Consider the following 6,000-nt stretch of genomic DNA (forward strand, 5'->3'; position numbering starts at 1 on the left):
TTAAACTTACAAGTTTACACAAGGAATTTTGTCAAACGTCTCTTGGAGTCGAGATACACTGTACCATAATGAGTTGCACAGTACACTTGAGCTGTTTCTTCCTCCAAGCAGGTGAGCAGGCCGGTGAGACATGATCGTCCCCTTCTTAGTCTGTTGTGTACTGTTCAATCACTTATTGAGAAGGAAAAATGGTTCTCAAATTTACCTCTGCAGTGTGAATGGAGGTTTTAATACCGCTGTCTAGTTTATCCCCTTTTCTGAATACGGGCTCCACTCTGACCCATTTCTAACCTATTGGTCCATCTCTATTGTCCACCAATAGTGGGGCATTGAATCGGGGTGGAGTGCTCTTTCGGAAGGTTGGTGTAGACTTGATGGGCTGAATGGCCTCCTCTGCACTGTAGGGATTCTATGATCCGATGAACACTTTACCAAAGGACAACTGGATTACATTGAAAGGAATAATGCTGAAAGTTTTCAATACTTAGAGAAAACTGTTCGTGTGATGAATGTAGTAATTTTTAATGTATATTGTATCATAAATGTGTGGCAGTAATGTTCTTGAAAGAACTTAGGTTAAGGTATCCAGATTATATATCTGTTAAAGCTGTAGGTTTACCCAGATTATATGTCTGTTAAAGCTGTGGGTTAACAGCTAGGCAGTCTAAGATGTCACTCATGGGAGAGCTGGGTCGGTTTTTCAGTTTTGTTTTCAGCCCTGCCCCGTGTCTGTTTTTAATTTCATTTTAGAGTTCTGCTCTGGGTTCTGAGGAAAGGAGTTCTAACTTCTGAAAGCCTCTCTCCAAGGACTTTGTGAATAAATCTGTAAGCCACTGAGTGTGAACTTTATTATTTTTTAATTTTATTTTTTTCTTATATTTAGAGTACCCAATTCATTTTTTCCAATTAAGGGGCAATTTAGCATGGCCAATCTGCCAACCCACATCTTTGGGTTGTGGGGGTGAAAGCCACGCAAACTACGGGTAGAATGTGCAAACCCCACACGGACAGTGACCCAGAGCCGGGATCGAACCTGGGACCTCGGCGCCGTGGGGCGCCCGTGCTAAACACTGCACCACGAGTGTCAACTTTATTAATAAGGGGCATTTGACTTGTATCTGGATTTTGCTAAATTGAAATTTTAGAAGTAGTTAGGAAAGTGAACTCAACAACTTTTTTTAAAAACTGTTTAACTGTTAATTAAAAGGCTGGGTTTTTTTGTTCTTGTATGTCAATGGGATTAATTGTGTGTTAATAATAGTTTGTGAAAATACAAAAAAATGCCTATTCTATACAAAAAACCATCTGATTCACTACTGTCCTTCAGGGCAGGCAATCTGCCGTCTTTACTTGGCCTGGCTGCATGTGTCTCCAGACCCACAGCAGTGTGGTTGACTCTTAACTGGCCCCTGAAATGACCTAGCAAGCCACTCTGTCCTAGGGCAATTAGGGATCGTCATCACCTGCTGTGCGTGACAGTGATGCCCACATCCAATGAAAGGATAGCAGTGGACAGTACCTCACAAATAACCTTCCTAGACTCTTTCTGGGGGAAATACCATCTACTCATAGCGATTTGTTAATAGGGAGGACATGCCTGTGACTTTAACACGTTTCTCAGATCCTCCATCCAGAACACTTGCAGCAAGTTAACACACGATATTGTCAATTCTCAGCTTTGCCTCTACTTACATATTTTATCTTTTGTACTTGTTCCCTGACTACCTTGTTACCGCCACAAAACTGAAAGAAGGTTTTACTATTACGTCCAAACCTCTGCTGCTGCCTTTAATGTGGGCTGCAAATGTTGGTCATCACCGCGCAGGTCCGAAGGCCAGATGCCCCGCAGTCATTTTATGCTGGGAGCAGCGTTATTTGTCTCAGGCTGAGACTTCCAACCCTATCCAGAGAGGAGGTCCTGCATTAAAGAGCAGCCAGTCAATTATTCTCTTTGCCCCTGCAAACCTTGTTGACTGGTTTCTGAATTTAACTATGGGCTAGAGTAACCTTTCTCTGCAATTTTATGCTGGGCCTGGCAAGGCCTGTCTGCCTTTTGGAGTCCATAAGTTATCAGCCCACAAAAGTGACCCTATTCAGACCTCGGGCAGTAAAGTGGGGAGAGGGGTGGCATCAGCAACCTGCATTTAACGTGTGTGTCCTGTCCCCACACCACCCCACCCCACCCCACCCCTCAGACACTCAACCAACACTCCCAATATCCGCCCTGATCACTTCCCCAGGCCTCATCTCCCCTGCACTGGGACCACCAAAACAGACCTGGTCCTGATCTCTCGGGACATAGACTTTTGGGACTGCTTGCAGTCCCACTCCTGTCCACTGCCGCTTCTGGCACTGCAGGGACATTGGGAGCTACTGGCCAATCAGATTGGCCGGCAGGTCTCCCGAGGCAGGACTTCCTCCTGAGCAAGAGGAGGATGTCCCATCTGAAGCCAATTAATGCTTGTTAGAACGTTAAAATCATTGTGGGCCAGACATATCAGAATATGTTTATTTTGCACTTCGTAATTTTCTGTAAGTATTGCGCACTTTCAGCATTATTCCTTTCAATGTAATCCAGTTGTCCTTTGGTAAAGTGTTCATTTGATCATAGAATGCCTACAGGGCAGAAGGCAGCCATTCAGCCCATCGAGTCTGCACCGACCCTCCGAAAAAGCACTCTACCCAGATTCACTGCCCCATCTTATCCCTGTAACCTAACCTGCACATCCCTGGACACTAAGGGACAATTTAGCATGGCCAATCCACCTAACCTGCGCATCTTTGGACTGTGGGGGGAATCCCACACAGACATGGAAGAGCGTGCAAACTCCACACAGACAGACAGTCACCCAAGGCCAGGATTGAACCCGGGTCCCTGGCGCGGTAAGGCAGAAGTGCTAACCACTTTGCCGCCCCTGTTGAACATACTTCAACAACCTGCAGGCATTAATTGTTCCGTCATTACATTTATCTTTTGTAATCTCCTGGTTTGGGTATATCATACTTCCTGATGATGCAACTTCATCAAACTACCGTTACTACGCCCAGGAGGTGGTATAACTAGAATTTCTTGTACCTTGATTCAATTCTTTACAAACACCAGGTCAAATCAAGCACGGTTACCAATCCTGAATCAAAAAAACTTCTGTGTTCCTATTATTCTTTGGACGATTGAGGTCTCCTGTTAAAATAACCTCTTTCGAACATATTCTTCATATTTCTTAATACAGAAATTTGTCTTTCGTTTGAGAGTTTGTATTTTACCCCAGTGCTAGCCAGTACTTCATGCATTTGAGACGTTTACCCAGAACGGACCATTCTGTTGCTTTTCTTGAGCTTCTGCGAGAGCGGGCAGCGTGTCTGTGAGTGGGGTGCAAGATATTTGGGTGTCGTGGTTGCCATGGTGGAATAGCTGACTCTGTATGTAAGCTATGGGATGTGGATGGGAGGGTGGCAGTGCTGAGGGACAGCTGCACTGCCTGACGTGGCGTCTTTCAGATGTGATTGGAAGTGTAGGCTGTATTTGTCTTCTCAGGTGGATATAAGGGATCACTTGTATTAAAAGGAAAGCAGGGGATTCTCCCTACAGTCTTGGCTAATAGTTAATTCTCAATTAACATCATTGAAACAGGTCATCTAGTTATTTATTTCACTTCTGACTTTGGAATCTTGCTGTGCACAAATTGGCTGCTGCGTACCCTCCGTTACAATAACAACTAAATTTTAAAATGCATCTTTGATTGTAAAGTATTTTCGGTCAGCCTGAGATTGTGATAGGTGCTATATAAAATGCAAGGTGCTTTTTTTTCTCTCCAATGACATTCCCTGTTAAAGATGTCACCTGGGGTCCCTCAAGTCCTTTGTGGGTTACACAAACACAAAGCTTGGAACTTATTCAGCATCATATTTCTTTGCCTCAGGATATCCTAAGGTGTCTTATCGCCATTACTTGTACAACAGGCTGTGGCGTTGTGTTATTGTCACTGGACTAGTAAACCAGAGACTCAGACTAATGCTCTGGGGACCCAGGATCAAATCCTGCCACTGCAGATGGTGAAATTTGAATTCAATAAAAATCTGGAATTAAACTAAAGTCTAACGATGACCATGAAACTGTTGTTGGTTGTCGTAAAAACCCCACTTGGTTCACTAATGCCCACATCCCATGAAAGAAAAAAAAAAAGACTTGCTTCTGGAGTATTTGCATAATTTGGGATATTTAGCCACCCAGGCCCGTTGGCCAGGTCATTATTACATTGTTCCCTCATTACCTTTATCTTTTGTAGTCTCCTGGGATTTTTAGCCACCCAGGGTGCCTACAGCTCTCAGACCCGCTGGCCTACTGGTCATTATCACATTGCTGTTGTGGGATCATGCTGTGCCGCAATTGGCTGCCATGGAAAGACCTGGAAAACCTGCCTTGTCCAAACTGGTGTCGGATACCTTAAAATGGAACTCCAGTATTACTGGTGCCAGTTTGAGTGATTGTTCTTTTCACCGGGGTTTGAAACATTTTGAACTGGATTTTCCTCCTGTATCACAATTCATTTCAATACTGACTACCAAGTGCTTGGTGACCTCCTGGGGTCATGAGAGGCGCCACATAAATGAAAGTCGGAGGTTGTTGTTGTGTTGAAAAGGGGCTTGTTTCTGGTTGAATTCTTTTTCCTGAACATGGGCAACACCCACTGACCGGTTACCAACCTACTGGTGCACCCCCCCCCCCCCCCCTTCACCAACTCCCTCATCACACAGTGAGAGCCTCGTCACAACTACCCTCCCGGGACTATTGCAACATTTGGGGGGAAATAGCAAACTTTCCCAGCGATTTATTCATTGGCAACCTTTGCAGCTGGGTTAGGATTTGAGAAATGGTGACTTTTTGCTGGGTGCTTGCCTCTCTTTGCAGTGGACATGTTTGTTCAAATGCAGCCACACTGCAGACAATAACCATTATCTCCCAGTAACATGGCCACGCCTCAGTTTGACTTTTGCTGCCAGATTTGATGGTTTGACATCGCAAGTGAGCATCTGGGTGAGAATTGGTGAAGCGGAGGCGGGTGGATGTGCCTGTGGCCGCTGCTGTTTACTGACAGTCCACTGGGAGAAAGGAGACTTTGTCCATGAAGGGGCTGCTGTTTCTCTGAATGGCTGAGAGGGGAATTGGTGAGGAAGTTAGCGAAGGTTTGCAGCGCTGGCGGGGAGATAGTGCAGGGAGAGCAAAAACCCTGGGTGAGATCGAAAGACACTTACCTTGAGCGCTGCTACCTTTCAGCTGCAACACTTGATGTCACTGTGTTCACTTTGTGTGTGTGTGTGCAGTACCTCAGGGTCGGATTTTAACCCAGAGTCACCGCCCCACCCACCCGGGAAGGGGCGGGATGGTAAGATGAATTGACAGGGAAGAGGAGGCGGAACACAGAGTGATGCAGGAAGAGAGGGAACCTACTTCAGAAGGGTGGGAGATAAACTGGGAAATTATAGTCCTATTAATCTAAAGTGATGTGTGCCCAAGTTCCTATAATAAGAATAATCTTTATTATTGTCACAAGAGGCTTACATTAACACTGCAATGATATTACTGTGAAAATCCCCTAGTTGCCACACTCCGGCGCCTGTTCGAGTACACGGAGGGAGAATTCAAAATGTCCAATATACTGAACAGGCACATCTTTCGGGACTTGTGGGAGGAAACCGGAGCACCCGGAGGAAACCTACGCAGACACAGGGAGAGCGTGCAGACTCCGCACAGTGATCCAAACCGGGAATCGAACACGGGTCCCTGACGTTCTGAAGCAACAGTGCTAACCACTGTGCCAAGGTGCAGCCCAAACCTGTCATGAGGGATGGAGTGACTGAGCACTGGGACAGATAGGGACTGATCAGAGAGCACCAACATTGGGTTGTTCAGGAAAAATCATGGCCACAATTCTCCGCTCGTTCCCATTCACTTTTCCCGCCGGCAGCACAGCCCCGTCAGCGGGTATCCCGGCGGAGTGG

The 6,000-nt window shown here is 45.8% G+C and overlaps 1 protein-coding gene across 1 annotated transcript in view; it reads right to left on the bottom strand.

Annotated features, from left to right (window-relative positions):
- Window positions 1-5,379, bottom strand: part of LOC140425531 (leukocyte elastase inhibitor-like) — a 30,821-nt gene extending 25,442 nt beyond the window's left edge. Inside the window, exon 1 of the mRNA XM_072509933.1 lies at window positions 5,254-5,379. The gene's annotated coding sequence lies outside the window, so the exon portion shown is untranslated. The remainder of the gene's footprint in view (window positions 1-5,253) is intronic.
- Between the last annotated feature and the right edge of the window lie 621 nt (window positions 5,380-6,000).

The sequence above is a fragment of the Scyliorhinus torazame genome, chromosome 6, assembly GCF_047496885.1.
Source record: "Scyliorhinus torazame isolate Kashiwa2021f chromosome 6, sScyTor2.1, whole genome shotgun sequence".
Taxonomy (NCBI): domain Eukaryota; kingdom Metazoa; phylum Chordata; class Chondrichthyes; order Carcharhiniformes; family Scyliorhinidae; genus Scyliorhinus; species Scyliorhinus torazame.